A 17,234-nucleotide genomic window follows, 5' to 3' on the forward strand; every position below is an offset into this window, starting at 1 on the left:
TGGCACTGTTTTCCCAATAGTTGGCTTTCTACTAACCATAACTTGCATTTTATATATTTCTTAGTTTAGGTTTTTTTTGCATATTTCTACAGTACACACGTTGTTTCCATTTCTTTCTTAATACAATAAACGTTTCTCCTTGACCTTGAAGTTGTTATTGCTTGATAAGACATCTAGGGGTTTTCATCTGCCTATAAACCCTCAATAACACTATCATGGTTATGTTCAAAAGAATATTGCAGCTTCCCTTCTTACACATGTGATGTTTTAACTGGCATCATTTATAAACAAGTATTAATATCTATCAATTAGAAATTGTTCCATGTCCATATATAGCACTTTAAGTAAAAGACTAATTTTGTGAGTTTTTCAAACTACCTACTTCAATCAAGTGAATCAATGAGAAATAAACAGTTACATCCAGTGGTTTAAGTTTAAGCTCCCATAAAAATGTCAAAAAAGCATTTTTATGACTCAGTAATTGTAAAAGAAGTCAATCTTTTGCTGAGAAGAGTCCGCCTTTATTTTCACACCCTAACTTTGCAGTGCAGAAAAGTGTGAATGACATACATTACATGACCTATGTTATAGCCTCTACATATTATGTGGGCATGACAGTGTTAGTCAGCCTGCCTAACACTGTCCCATTCCACATCAGTAACAGAGTACAACACTTCTGCAAGTACCATAGGCTGTTTTAGTGCTTGGTGTTTTTGAACTACTTTTAAACAGAGCTTCTCAATTTAATCATTTTCTAATGAGATAATTTATTGTTATCTTAAATGTATTAGTATATTTCCAAGACAACATTTTATTACCTTTAGTGATATTAAATTGAGTGGTTTATGAAAGGAAAGCTCAGGCTTTATCAAAATAATAAGATCCTGAGAAAATAATCAAGATCCTGAGAGAAGCTCTTACTGTATTTTTACTACAGAAGAAAATGCTCCTTTATAATTTAGTCTGTTTTAAAAAGCTAGTACTTTTGAGTATTTTAAAAATCTAAGTCAAAACATTTCTTATGTGGTATTTCTTCACATTCTCTGAATCATGAAATGAGAGATTAGTAGTATTTCATGTTGTTTTATATTTTCAAAGGTTTCATTCTATGAAATGTATATTTACTAAATACGTACAATTTTGGACTAAATAATACATCATGGTATTGTCAAAGAGTTTTAGTGTGTGGAGAGTTCATTTTCAGGGTTCCAGCCTAGCTCTACTGTAAGGCTTTATATGGGGGAAAATAAATCACAGACTCTCTTAATCTTAATTTCTTCATCAATTAAATAAGAGCTTTGTACCAGACTATCTCTAAAGACTCTTCATATCTAGAATACAATGATTCTATGTACATTTTCACTAGAGAAAGACATACAGTTGGTCAAAATGCAATGCATCACAAGGTATTATTCCTTAATATATGAAGAATGAATGGAGGGTAAATAATCTGAATGATATTCTCTTGGGTTCATCATCCACACCATCAAAATATTGACGTTGAATTGTTACTATGGGCTAGACCACTTTAAACAATGGAAATGGAAAGTTTAACAAGGTGGATGTTGTCATAATTCTCACTGAGATTTTAGTTGAGTGGAATGGTTCTTTAGTGTGAGTAATTTTGCCCCTAAGGGACATTTGATAATAAATGAAAATATTTTTGGTTATCACAACATGTTTCTAGTTAGTAGAGGACCAGGGATGCTGCTAATCATCCTACAATACACAGGAGAGCTCCCACAGCAAAGAATCGTGTGGCCCAAAATGCCAACAGTGCTGTGTTTGAGAATCCCTGGGCATGGAAGAGACTGACATGCAGGCAAGGACTCCCAGTGTGAGCATGGCTTCCTCAGTCAGCATTTTTTAAATTATTCTAGAATTCATACAAACAGAAACAAGGAGAACACAAAATCACTTAGAAATTCCAGCTTAAGAGTAATAATACGACAGCAGTCTGTAGATTCCAAGCATGTGGAAAGACTTCAAAATTAGCCAAGATTAGTCAGAGGGGAAAGAGGAAGAGAAGAAGCTTGGAGACTCAGGTTGCAATAAAAATCAGAAAGCAAAGTCATAAACTAAAAGTATACTTTCTTATGGGAGAGATGTACTCTGAAGTGTAAAATATTCATCGATTGTAATACTGTTGCAGGAATTGAAAGTGCAGGGTTATCAGAAAGAGTTATTCTAGATCCAGTTTGATTTTTCTTTTTTTAAGTAGTACCAGGTCCTCAGGAAGAATAAGATAGCAGAGCCATATTTAAAGGAGCCATTCTCTCTGTGTGCCAGCAGAGCAGGTAAATACCTTTGGGTTTCCAAGCCTGTAACCCCAATTAAATTGGGTTAAATTGGGTTTTGAAGCCTATTATGTCAAGTAATACACACACATGCACACATGTGCGCGCACGCACGCACACACACACACAGAGAGAGAGAGAGAAAGAGAAAGAGAGAGAGAGAAACAAAGTTTTGCCCATAGCTTATCTTAGAAAAAAAAAAAAAAAAACTTGAGATGAAAATGAAAGAAGAACACAGCAGCAATGGAAAAAAAACAGCAGCATAAGAAAGAGAAGTGAAAAAGAAAGCAAAACTTATTAGCAGCTAAAGAGGAATGAAGCAGATGCAAAGTGTGATTATTCTGCTATTTATTTCAAGTAAATGAATTTATAAAAGAAAACCACAAACAGAAATGTAAGAATTCAGGAAAGAGATGTTGCTACAAAAGGGGAGATAAAACATAAACCAGAAGAACCCTGGAAAGATCTAAGAACAAAATATCTGCCATACTGATAAATCTAAAGGAAAACTCACTACCAGCCAAAGTTCTCAAGGAAGCAGATGTCACCATGGAACCAGAGTTCAAGAGATTTACTAGGGAAAATGCTTGTGCCTAAAGGGAAAGTGCAGCAGAAATAAACAAGGACAGCTTCCAAGCCATAATGCAGATCTGACACCTACGAATGGAAGGAAGGGGAACATTGGGCAGGAAACACCCGAGACTGCATTACAGCTTTGAGAAAGGTTCAGGTGGGTTAATGGAGAATCTCACTGAAGACTGGGCATGGGAGTGGTCTCTCATTGGGTAGAATTCTCCTGGCTGTGTCAGGAGAGCAGCAGGGAAAAAGCACGGTGTAGGTATATATCCTGCAGTGGATCCCAAAGGTGTGACAGCCAGAGGTTAACCAACACACTCCTCCTACAAGTTATCTCTTGATAACATGTTTGATTAGCATGCCTCCATGGCTGATACACTCATCCATTAGCAGATTTTTCACTTTGGTTCCCAAAGCAACTGTAATTGTACACAACAACATTGAATAAAACAAAGAGATTTAGAAAAGTTGAAAATAAACTGATGGACCAAGCTGGATCTGGGGAATTCAACAAAAGATGGAGGGAGCATAATCCTAATTTTTGATGTCATTTAATTCAGCAAAAATAAATAAAAAATAAATGAGTCAAGGTGATACTTTACAACACTAAATAATCCTGGAAACAGTATATAGCTGAATTTATACACTATAGCTACAGTAGAGCACACAGGAAAATTTATTGCCTTAAAACTCACATCAGCTTTTTGAAACTTTAAAAAAGATGTTAAAATCTAAAAGATTAGAAAAAATACAGAACTATTAAAAATAAAAGCAGAAATTCATTATTTGGAATAAGATATTTCTTATTTTATAAAATATAAAGAGATAGAGCACTAACAAACCTCATCAAAAAGGAGATAGTATAAAAATATAAAATAGGAAATGAAGAGTGAGAAATAACCACAGAAATAAAAACTGTCTTGCTCAACTCTTAACTCTATAAAATAATTTAAAATCGGAATAAAATAAGTAATTGTATGAATAAAATATATAATCTACTAAAAATAACCTCCAATTACATACAAGACCTAAAGAGATACTTGGGCCAGGTGCGGTGACTCACGCCTGTAATCCCAGCACTTTGGGAGGCTGAGGAGGGTGGATCACAAGGTCAGGAGTTTGAGAACAACCTGGCCAATATGGTGAAACCCCATCTCTACTAAAAATACAAAATTTAGCTGGGCATGGTAGCAGATGCCTGTAGTCCCAGCTACTCAGAAGGCTGAGGCAGGAGAATAGCTTGAACCCAGGAGGCAGAGGTTGCAGTGAGCAGAGATCGCAACACTTCGCTCCAGCCTGGGTGACAGAGTGAAACTCCATCTGAAAAAAAAAAAAATTATAAAAAGCAAATAAAAAATAAAACAATTCAGGAGACTAGTAAAAGTTGCTAAAGGCTTTCCATAAAGAACTGCCTAAACAGATTCACAGGGAAATTTTACTAGAAGTTTCAAAGGCAGATTATTTGACATCTAATTGTTCCAAAGCACACAAAAAAAGATGAACAACTTGTTTTCCATTGGATGAACAGGGTATTGGTATTAAAGTCTGACAAAAAGATATCTATATACCAAATTCACTTACCACTACACATGCAAAAATAAAAAATCAAAACCAAAACAAACAAAATGAACCCTAAATAAAATAAAAGCAAAGAGGTTTGGTAACCTAATAAAAACAGGACGTCAATATTAAAATAAATTGTTTGAAGGAATGTAAAAAAAGTATCATACAATCTATTTTATCAGTTTTAAGATTTATTTTTCATATTCTAACATCAAAGAATTATCTTGTTTTTTAATCGATGGCTTTATTATCACTTTCTATCATCTGCTGTTTGTAGTTGTAATTAAGTTGTATGAAAGTTTTCCTTTGACATATTATGCTAACACGAAAAAAGTGTCAGCATAAAAACTTCATATACTTTGATGAAATACAATAACAGATAAGAAGCATAACATGAACATAAGCATAGATATAACATAGCAAAATGCTGAAAATGAATTTTAAGAAATTCAATGACTATTCATTACAAAGCAATCACTCAAGTGAGGATATATAAATATGAGTATAACATGAGTAATGTGTCTATCTCAGTTGAACAACCGCATTGTGAGACTATGGAGAAAGAACAACCACTTTGACAAAGTTCAGAAAAAAAAGAAAAATGGCCATTATTCCTGCTATTATTTAAAACTGTGCTGCAGATACTAGCCAATACAATTAGACAAGAGAAAAAAATAGGGGTATAAAAATTTGAACGGAGGAAATAAAATTATCAAATTTTTCATATATTTTTATATTTATATATTTACTTGGTATCATGCAATTTTATATCTATCTTATTCAAACACCTAAATCAAAAATCACAATATAAAGTTATACAGCAAATATTATGGTGGTGGGGGCATGTGGCAGTAACACAGGAGCCTTCCTGGAAGTGCTTTCAACGGCCAAAGTTGACATAATTTAAGCAATAAGATAAATGCCAATAGAATTGGATTGTCACTCAATTAATAGAATAAATACTCGTGAACCCATGTTGATATAATTGAGTGATTCAATAAATAAATGGAGTAGAAGAAACAAGTCTTCATATCAGAAGGAAGAATATCAAATAATAAATATAGAAGAAGTGAAGGAAGTAAACAAAAATCACCATAAGAACATCACAGTAATCACTGCTGCAGGTAAGATTCATGGATAAACGCTGAAATAAGTGGTAAAACTTCAAGGAAAAACTTTGCATAGCAATAAAGCATCTCCCCCAAATGTTTATTTACTGTGATGGTTTTAACATATTGTACATATCTGTAGATACTTCTCCTCCAAGGGGTGAATTTTACTTCCTCTTCACTTGAATGTGGCTGGACTTAGTGAATGAAGTCTAACTAATGGAATATGGAAAGAGAAAAGTGATAGCTTTACAAAGCAAACACCTAGCAGTTCACCGTATCCAAGTGATCAAAGCTAACATCACCAGTAATGAGTTATAGCAATAGCATGTATCCCCGATACGATGCAATAAAATTGCATGGCATATCTGTGATATTCTTTCCAAAAATCCATAATCCTTGTCCATTCATGAGAAAACACCAAACTAATCCAAATTGAATAACATTCTACACAATATCTGGCCAGAGTCTTAAAAGTTGACAATGTCATGAAGTACAAGAAAAGATTAAGAAAATGTTGCAAATTAAAGGAGACTAAAGAGCCAAGACAAGGAAAAGTGTCATAGTATCCTAGATTAGGTCTTGAAACAGAGAAAGTACATAAATGGAAAAACTAGTTAACTCCACAAAAGCTGACGGAATCAAGTCTGTATTTTAGTTAGTAGTATTATGCCAACATTAATTTCTCAGTTTTCATAACTGTACCATGGTCATGTGAAAATGTTAACATTGGAGGAAGCTGGGTGAAGGGTACATGGGAATTCTCTGTACTAGTGTTACAACTCCTCTGTATTTCTAAAATGATTTCAAAATATTAAATTTATTTGAGGATACGCAAAGTAATAAAGCTTTAGGACCATTCTAAAGGAGATTGTTTACTTTGTGATAAGAATACATTACAGTGATTGGCTCTCATAAAGGTCAGGCAAGACTTTTTTGGAAAGGGACACTTAAGCAGAGAACTGAGGAATAAGTCATCATTTTTAGGCAAACCAACCATGTGAGCAACCCAGCCACGATCAGCCAAGCTACCCTGTCCACTTGCAGCTAACTGCAGATTCATTAATGAATGAGGTCAAGTGGCCTCAGTCTAGTCTATCTTGGGTGAAGTGAACTCTGCAGAACTGTGGTTTAACAGATCTATTGTATACAACTGAGGTTTTTGTTGCTGTTTTGTTACCCAGCATTCTTGTAGTAATGGTAACTGATACAGATGCCATGTTAGTGCCCGTTTACTGAGATCTAGTACAAATTGTTTCCATCATGTTATCTGCTGCAGGACCCCTCTTTGACTGTTGAAATGGCAAATATTAATTTTTTAGTCTCCCTTATGTCTAGCCACTGTGCAATGTGACATTAAGGAATTTCTGCTCTGTCTTACGGGACAGAATTTAGAACAAAGGGAAACAGAAAAAAAAAATATCTTTCTTCTTTGATCTGGCAGGAGTTTTGACAGTCATCTTAAGAGGCTGATATGGAAGTCTAACCTATGAGGTCTTAATTTTTACTAAATAACACTAAGGATGGTAAAGCACAAAGATTTGAAGTTTCCTTTGATGATATTTGTCCTCAGAAATATCTATCTCCACAAATCTGATTTTGAGAGAAATAAAGGTCTTTGTTGTACATACTACATTTAGTTAGATGTTCTGTAATAGGCAGCTGGATGCACTGATTCAGGTCTCTTAACTCCACAAACTGAGAAATACAAAAGAAGAGGAGGCACGTCTAGAAGATATTGGAATCTTCTCCCAATAGGTACTCACTGGATTATGGAGAAGGGTCCCCCACATTTCTGGTACCTATGGCTAATGTTAGGCATAAGAATTGAGTTTTCAATTTTGTAATATGGAAAATTAATTAGAATGTACAAAGTAGAGAGAATAGTGTAATGAATTCTTATAAACCCATCCCTAGCTTTAATAATTAACGATATATGCCCAATTTTGTTTCATCTAAAATACTTGTTTCCCTGCTCCCATATGATTTTGAAATAAATCCTGGATACCTAAATAAGAATCTTTTAACAGTTTTGATTTTAAGGAGGCCTTTTAAAGTATACAACATCAATTAAACAAATATTTGTTGATCATTATTTTAGTTAAGTTTAGAGGTACCTTATCTGGTTGGTTCAGAGCTCTATGCAGAAAACTCTATTTATCAGATCACCCTATGACTTGCGGAATAGCCTGTGTCAGGTTTGCCACCTTAGTCCTGTAGTCGACCTCCTCTCACAAAGAATAGTAAATACTGTTTGCCTGTGGGGGAATAGTGTGTGTAAGACGAATTCAGCAAGAATGGCTGAGAGAGCAGATTGAGTGCACAATGGGCAAATCCCATAACTTCACCTTATCTGAATCAAGCGTTTTGTAGATACTGAGGCTACAAAGATAAATAAAATAAAGTCTCTGCTCTAGGAGAGTATTTATTTTTATACTGCCATATTGATTCTTGTGTTTAAAAATCAATTAATGCTTTTCTTGATAGTGACCTCTTTTAAGAGAGAGACTCTATCTGCTGTTTCCATAATGTTTCTAGAATTTTTTTTTTTTTTTTTTTTTTTTTTTTTGAGAACAGAATCTCGCTCTGTGGCCCAGGCTGAGTGCAGTGGTGCGATCTCAGCTCACTGCAACCACTGTCTCCTGGGTTCAAGCAATTCTCCTGCCTCAGCCTCCCGAGAAGCTGGGACTACAGGCGTGTGCCACCACGTCTGGCTAATTTTTTTCTGTTCTCAGTAGAGATGGAGTTTCACCATGTTAGCCAGGATGGTCTCAATCTCCTAACCTCGTGATCCGCCTGTCTCAGCCTACCAAAGTGCTGTGATTGCAGATGTGAGCCACCATGCCTGGCCTCTAGAAAATTTTGTTTTACATATTTTTATCATACTTAACATCTCGTATTTAATATATTCTACAAACACTCATTGGATAAGTGATTTTGCCAGTTTTTCTATATTGTATACTTTGTCTAACTTTTATATGACAAAAATCTACAAAATTAATTTTGCTCATTCCTAATTAATATTTTAAGAAGGGCCACGTAATTTTTCTTGTTCAATGATTCTTTCTGTCAGGTGTGTATAGCCAAAAGAGGAAACCAGCTTCTATAAGTATGGCCTAGATCTGCCTGTTTACAATAATTTAAACATTATTACATCCATGTTTATGAAATTGACACAGATAAATTATAGTATATGAATTTGAGTGTGGTGATGATTATATTGTATTATTTACGTTTCAGTGTCTGGGACCATTTTTTTTTCCAACGTGGTATTTGCTTAAAGTAATTATACTGACTGAGAACAGTGGCAGATTGAAATTAAATGTTTGGATTAAATATTTTGTCAGCAAACATGCAGCAACTGCTTTACTGCTGCTGCTTCTCTTCTATGCATACTGATTACAAAATGATTAGCTTTTATTTTGGCACAGTTTTAAAATACTTAGATAAATACCACTTGATATCCAATCTTCTAATTGTTTAAATCACTGGAAAAACCCAGAAGAAAAAAATGGCCAAAAGAAATTTAAGGCAGTGTTCTAACTTTTAACTGATCCTCATTCAAATAAATAAAAACTTGCCGAGTCTAGAAGTCATTCTAGTTTTATGAAGTCTAAGTTTCGGTTAAATAAAAAGCCTTCCAGGTGTGCTCAATGCTGGCAGGTGGGTGCGGGGGGCGGGGGGGGGGAAGTGTCACTTTGTGCTAAAAGAAGAAATATGTGAAACTATTTTTAAGAGGGTGCTTTTGCAGTTTCTTGGATATTGACTGTCTCTTGCAAACTAGTAGTTTAATGTGCTAAATGGAAGCAAATAAGAACATATGGTTTGAATATACCCTGAAATACAAATGTATTTTTAATAACCATCATAGAAGTACTTGACAAGATGTTTTAAGTTTTGCTTTCCAGAATCAAACCATTAAAAATCATTTTTAAATAAAGCAAGCCTCTGATAGATATATCTTGTAAATCTCTAGTGTACACTCACTTAGGTTTTGGTCAGGAATTGGAAAGTGCAGGGTCATTTTTAAAGCAACTCTAAGGGCAACTATAGCCAAGACATAAACTTTAAAAAATATTTAGTTTCTATTTTTCAACGAATAAATATCCCAAGAATAACAAATCAGTTGATGAAAAACATTAGGAACATTCTAAAGTAAAATAATAACTTTTCAAAGTGATTAAGTGTTACATTTACACGTTTTTATGAGTTCATTCATATTTGCAGTACAATATTAATTCAAAACTCATTTGTCCAGCCAGGCATGGTGGTTCATGCCTGTAATCATAGCACTTTGGGAGGCTGAGGCAGAAGGAGAGATTGAGCCCAGGAGTTCAAGACCAACTCCTGGGACCAACACAGAGAGCTGCAGTCTCTACAGAAATAAAAATTTAAAAATCAGTTGAGCGTGGTGAGGCATACCTGTCATCTCAGCTACTCAGGAGGCTGAGGTGGGAGGATTGCTTGAGCCTAAGACCTTGAGACTGTGGGGTGAACTATGATCACACCACTGCACTCTAGTTTGGATGACAGAATAAGACCCTGTCTCAAAAAAAAAAAAAAAAAAAAAAAAAAGAAAAGAAAAGAAAAAAAGGATTTGTCTTACAACTGAGAAGGGCAATCAACCAGTTCTTTACATACTATATCATTTAAGTATATCTTACTTTTTCCAATTCTATGGATCATGACAAATCTAGTCCTGGACACTTTAAGCTACCTATTTTCTTCCATTAAGACATGACACAGATCTAATATGCTAGAGGAACTGAGCTGATTCAAATGGAAATTTATGAAACTATTTGGCTTGCTATATGTTGGATCCATTCCAAGTCACATCCATGTACATGGTTCAATCAAAATAAGAAGAGTCTTAGTCACAGTGTCAGCTTTTCTGCATTTATTCTCAGGATATTCCGAAGTTATGTCACCTGGCAACAAACAGGGCTTTCCTCAAGAGTCTATTTCTGGTATATGATGATGGAGGAGGAATAGGAGGAAGACAAAGGAGAGAAAGAAAGAAATGGGAGGAAAAGGAGAATGAACTGGAGAAAGCATTTCAGTTCTATTCAACTTTTGGCAACACTTATATTGCTTCTAACTATATTGACATTCCTCTGGCATACTGTTTTGAGATTATTTTTGGATACTTGGGTATCACCTGTTAATTTATCGGCACAAAATTGAGACAGTAAAAAGAAAAAGCCTTCAAGTTTGAAAGCACAAGTGAAAAATGGGATAGTGAGAAATTTGCAGAATTGTTCAGGTGCTACTCATGGAATATGTCCTGCTACCTTCATCATAAAGAATACATTATTTATCTTCTCTTTTGTTGTGAAGCCATACTGTATGCTTTACAAAGCAAAATACAAAGAATAGCCATGTATTTCACGAGTCAGAGTTAAAAGTGCAGCAAGAAACTTAACTGAACCAGCAGACAATGCAACAAAATGAACACAACTACTTGTATAAGACACTATATATTTATACAATATGCATGTAAGGAATAATATGCTTGACTAGCTGGTTAAAGCAAACTGTCTACACTTCTGTGCACAGACTGGCTAGATGTTCAACCTGATTCCTTTCCTTCTAGGCAGATGGCTAGACTACACTTCCCAGCCTCCCCTGTGACGTGGTGTAACCATGTGTCTGAATTCAGAACAATGAAATATGAGCAAGAAGAGATTAGTAACTTCTTTCATTGCCTTGAATTTTAAGTGAATGAGAAAAAATCTTGAATTAAACTGAGCTTTGGTTTATTGGTTACATCTGTTAGTATACTTTCACTATTATAGACATACGTGCCTGAAATTGGGATGCAACTGTAACCTGAAACTAAAATATTTAATATTACCTTAATGGTTGACCACGAATGCTAAGGAAACTAATAGTAGAGGCCTAAAGTAGAAATCAACGTTTTGAAGAGCTCCTGTCCCTGCTCCTGAATTCCGACCCATTAGCCAATACCCTCCACAGCCCACCCTATCCTGCCACCTGTGTCAGTCCTCCAGTATTCACTACTTATATTGATTGCTCTGTTTCAGGTTATATGGACTTTACTTTTGGGGTGAAGCTAAGATCCCTTGCCACTGCCACCTAGGTGCTGGTCCCACATCAGTTGAGATTTCTTATTTCTGGTCACTCAGTTTCTACCTAAGTTGGCTGCAATACTGTAAGTGGAAAAGGAGATGTATTTCATTCCAATTGTATCATCCAAATGACTTATCAATTTTTCTTTTCCATGAAAAATGGTAGAGATTCAGGGTTTATGTCTAATGCTAGGTACATGAAAGGCTTCACAAACTCTTTTAGGCATAAACCCACTAAGATAATTAAATCTTCCTTTACTACTCAGATTGCATCAACTGTTTTCTTACTAATCTACTGATGGCTTCCTGACTTATTTATGTAAGAGTGGTGTATTAGTCCATTTTCACACTGCTATAAAGAACTTCCCTAATACTGGGCAATTTATAAAGGAAAGAGACTTGATTGCCTCACAGTTCTGCATGGCTGGGGAGGCCTCAGGAAACTTACAAATATGGCAGAAGGGGAAGCAGACGCCTCCTTCAATGACAGGAGACAGAAGAACGAAAGAAGAACTTCTAATAATTTATAAAACCACCAGATCTCATGAGAACTCACTCACTATCACAAGAACAGCATAGGGGAAATTGCCCCATAATCCAATCAGCTCCTACCAGGTCCCTCCCTCAACATCTGGGGATGACAATTCAAGATGAGATTTACGTGGGGACACAAAGTCAAACCATATCAAGTGGGAAGAGCATAATGCAGATAATATTGCAAAAGCCTTTTGGAAAAGGGAAAGTATTTCTAGTCTTCTGTTGTCCTATGAAAAGCAAGAACCTAGGTGAGATATGGTGAATCATCTGGAATGAGGGTAACTACCGGTACCCCACTCCTGACACCAATTGCCTATGGCAGAGATCACTAACTGATCCCTGAGCTTTTATCCTCAGAGTTCTGAAATTGTTTGAGACGAATTGTACAACTCATCATGGCCACTACAATCTATTTAAGTTGGCACAAGTTTGCTCAATTTGCCACACATTATATGTATATCCTTTCTGAGGCTTCCGTTCTATTTGACCATACAAAAGAGAAGTACAAACCTAAAACTCCACACTTTTTCATAATTTTCTCAACAGACCACTTTTCTGAGGATTTGATAATCCCCAATGTCATGCCGTGTTAGTTACATCATTAAAAGCACAGAAACAATTCCATGTAATTGCTTTATCAACCACCTGCAAAATACCCTCACTGCAGCCATGTTTAAAAATGGAAACGGTCCCGTTCAACCCTGAAGAAGTAAAACAATTTAATGGGATCTGACACCACTGGGATACCCTGCAAATCAAACCTTTTTGGATCTCTCTATTAAAGGAAATATCGAGCTACATCCTTATCGATGCTACCAGCAAACCCAAATGGAAGAGAGAGATGTTAACTGTACGGGATTGTGATTATAAAGGAAAAAGCCCTTCTATGTGGTTCATGTGTAGAACGGGACAGTGCAGTCTCAAAAACAAGTGTTCAGGTTATCTAGGCTAACTTCCTCTAAGCCCGAGAGGAGTAAAACATGTTATTTCATTAGAGAATTTTGTCACATCTCTTCCTTAATTACAGTCATTTTCTTTTACGTTACTCTTAGGAACAAACTTGAAAACAAAGCATCAAAACTAGGTGAGGGCTGACTTGTGTTTTTAAAAGCAAACAAATGAATCTGACATATTTTTTTCTGCACGTCACCTCTTGAATTTGAAAAGACGTTAGGAAAACTAAATTTTAAGGTTCTACCATTGACTGAGAAGACACTTTTGAAAACTATCTTGTTTTGATTTTATCTAGAAGCATTTATTCCCTAGCTGACTGAAACTAGCTGGGAAATTATTTGCCATTGTTTTTTTCTTTGCCACATGGTGGATTCTCCTTTTCTCCACCTCTCTCCTGACAGCTGATAAAATTTTGAATGGTCATTTCACATGCCACATTATTATCTAGGACTAACTCAACAAATTGTGGAAAGAAGATAAACTGTACTTTAGGTATTAAGTAGGACAGGTCCAGCAATGCCCAAGGATTCCTGTAGCCAGTGAAATCTGGCATAGGGTTTTGATAATTGGGCATGATTTAGCAGGGTCTCAACTTCTCAAAACTCCTGGTGAGGCTCCAGTGCAGAAACAGCTGGACCAAGGCTCATTGGGACTTTGACACCTCTCCATATCCTTTTATGTCTGGTGTAGTTCCTAGTGAGATCATACAGATGACTTGCTGTGGTTGTTGAATAAAAAGATAACTTACCTCTGATCTTTGATAGTTACAAAATGAATGCAGTCCACCTTCCAAGATGCTGTTGGTTTTTCTTACCCTTTTAAGGATTATTTTATTTGCAAATAAACAGAACATGAGATTGAGAGTCAACTTGCTGTGACTCAGACAGCTCTACCAATTTACTACCTCCGTTATCTTGGGCACACTGCTTAGTTAAGCTTCAAGATCTCCAGGTATCAGATGTGGGTGCAAATTAGTACCTCTTTTGTTAGGTTGTTGTGCAATTTTAAGAAGTTAGTACATGCAAAGCATTTAGCATATAATAAATAATTGCCTCTCAAACTTGAGCCTGCACACACTTCTTTTGGAAATCTTACTAAAATGCAGATTGTAATTTAATGGCTCTGGGATGGGACTTGCATTTCTGACAAGTTCCTAGGTGAGACCAATGTTGCTACTCCACGAACCAGAATTTGGTAGGAAGGTTTTAGAGCACCTAAAGGTTATTTTTATCAACACTATTTTTATATCATGCCATTTTTATTATTATTAACATCTGCTTTTCCCATTAAATGCAAGCTCCATTGAAAAAGGTGGTGGGGGTAACAGAGTCCCGCATATCCACACTTTTATCCCTTTGCCATATGGTTCTCAATACTATATGCTTAATAAATATTGTGTGGACTAATTCAATACAAAATGCTCTCCATTCTCCTGTAACACTCTTCCATTATTTTTAACAATTAATTTTTGATCAGCTTACCTGCTAAAAGTAGGTTAAATTAATACATTATGTCTCCTACTACTTACATTTTTTTAGCTTTAGCTGAGTTGTTATTTTCTAATTCCATTCTCCAATTATGGTTGATGCGGTAGTTTTTGGAATTTTCATAGCCCCCGACTTACCTTTATCACACATGTATTACACTGTGTGCCTGTCTGCTTCCTTGTAGGTTTTGTAGTGTTTACAAGTAGAAACTGTGCACTGTACACATTTGTAACCTCATCACTTAACACAGCCCCTGCACATAGTAGGCATTCCATGAAATTCTGTTGAAAGGGACAATAGATGAATGAACACTTATAGAAAGGTCTCCTAAAAAGGATCAGCTTCTTAACATTTGGGCATCTGAACTGTAAGAGACAATATTTTTTGTCTTTTATTACCTGACAAGTGTTTTTTAAAAAATAAAAACTGTTTGAGAATTAGAGTCTTGTCTGTCTCCATCCAAGGCATGGCCCAAACGCTGGATTAGGACTAGAAGGCCAAGTTTTCCACAAACTCTCACTCACACTTCCTGGAACATGACCTTGGGCAGGTCAAGCAGCATCTGTGACCCAGGCCGACTCTTCTCTGAAGCCCTGGGGCTGCATTTCCAGATAGGACATAGCTAAGGGAAGAGGCTATGAATTTGTTCCTCTCCTAGGCGTGCTTCTGGAAGCCTATGAGGAGGCAGGTTCTGGGGTGGATTTGGCATCAGCTGAAGTCATCTCATCAGCTCTTCCCCTACCTTAAACCTGAGGTAGACTTAGGGATTGACTAATTGGGGGACTCTGATTTATTCGTTTCTTGAAACCTTGTCCAGAAAAATAGTAAATCAGGGAAAAATTTGAACTACACCCTCTGAAATTTTCTATAAACTCTAATCTCAACTGATGTAATTCAAATTGTTTAGCTGATTTATCAATGCCATAAATTTTCTCAGCACTGTGATTCTCAATCCTAGCTGCACATTACAATCACCTGGGGGCACTTTAAAAAAACACAGATGCTGGGTGAGAACAACGGAATCATATTCTTTTGGAGCCAAGCATCTTTGTTTTTTTAAAGCGGCTTAAGTGATTCTTATATGCAGCTGAAGCTGAGATTCACTATTATACTGTTTTTAGTAAATACCTGCATTCCAGAGTTTCCTATGCATCTAATCATGAAGCTGAATGAATAATAGGTGAAAGAAGCTTTATCTAAATGTTTAAAATATAACTATTGCTTTGCATATGATATGTCTTCAATAAGTATCGATTGAATAAATATTATAATTTTAAGCCACTACTATTTAGTATTTGAATTGGTGAAAAGAAAAATGGATGGGAACAGTTTCTTTTGGTTTCTTCTTTCAAAGGAAATATGTGGTTCTTGTTGCTAAGGAAACAGTCATCCATTCATGTTCTTCACTCCGTCTTTGGGCCACGCCCAGTGCCGATCAGGTCAGGTCTTCCAGAGAAAAGTGTTTTTAAATCATCTTATAACCAAGTTTTACTGGCTCAAAAAACTGTTGCCATGTTTTGTTATATACTCAATGGCCAGAATTGTCCTTCCAAGTGCTGGGAATTAGCTTAAAGCTCTCTCATGGGGGAGAGAAAAAGTTCTATTGTAGGATGAAGGACAATGACCTCTAGACTAATCCAAAATATTTGAAAACTATATTACAAGTTAAGGCTCATATTAAAACACAGCCACAAGGGCCTGGACTACAGGGAAGCAAGTGAGATGCATTGGACGCGGAATTTAAGGGCCCTCCTTAAGTGGGTGCTTCTTTAAAGTTTACGCCCAAAGCACTTTACTCACCTTACCCTTGTGTCAGTCCTGAGAGTCACTTCTAGGGCAGAAAGACATTCTATCCCTACACATTTCATCAAGAAAAAGGAGTAATTTCTTTACATTAAACTGTAAAAACTATAGAGACATTGAAGATAATTATAGAGCTTGGAATGTAGCCAAACCACTAAGGTTAATATCTTTGCTCTAAGAGCAATGGGACTTAGGACAAGATCTGGTCAGGGCCTCAACTACATATCTCATCTGTAAAATGGGTACCCATTTGTAACTCCCTTCCCAACAGTTCTATGCTGTTTTGCCCCCTCTTTTGCTGGCAGGACCATAACTGTTCAAGTGTCCACGAATCTCACATATGCCTCATGGGTGAATTCTAATTAGTTTAAGAAAACCATGGTAGGTCATGCCCTTTGCCCAAGATTGGTGAGGGATTAGTATGTGACACATATCTAGACAATATGACAAGAGAAGAGATCTTTGGCGCCAAGTTTTCTCGCTCTTAAATAAATTTGCACAGGGGGAACAGTCTCACTTCTTCTACTGAATATTTTTTATCTGCATGGGGTGCTTAGAACCATGGCAATATTTTTCAAGCAGAAGGAGAGCTATGTGAGAGTAAAGCCAATATGATGAACATGGGAGAGTAGAACAATAGAAAGATCTTAAATATTTTATTTCAATGTTAAACTGTTAAATTGACCAAAAGCAGAGCCACCTTACTTTCGATGCTGCTTAAATTAAGACAAATATATATGTGTGTATATATAGATGTATCCTTCTATTGCTTAGGCCAGTTTGTCAGGGTTTTCTGTTACTCTTAGTCAGAGAACCCTG

Source organism: Rhinopithecus roxellana, chromosome 14, assembly GCF_007565055.1.
Source record: "Rhinopithecus roxellana isolate Shanxi Qingling chromosome 14, ASM756505v1, whole genome shotgun sequence".
Taxonomy (NCBI): domain Eukaryota; kingdom Metazoa; phylum Chordata; class Mammalia; order Primates; family Cercopithecidae; genus Rhinopithecus; species Rhinopithecus roxellana.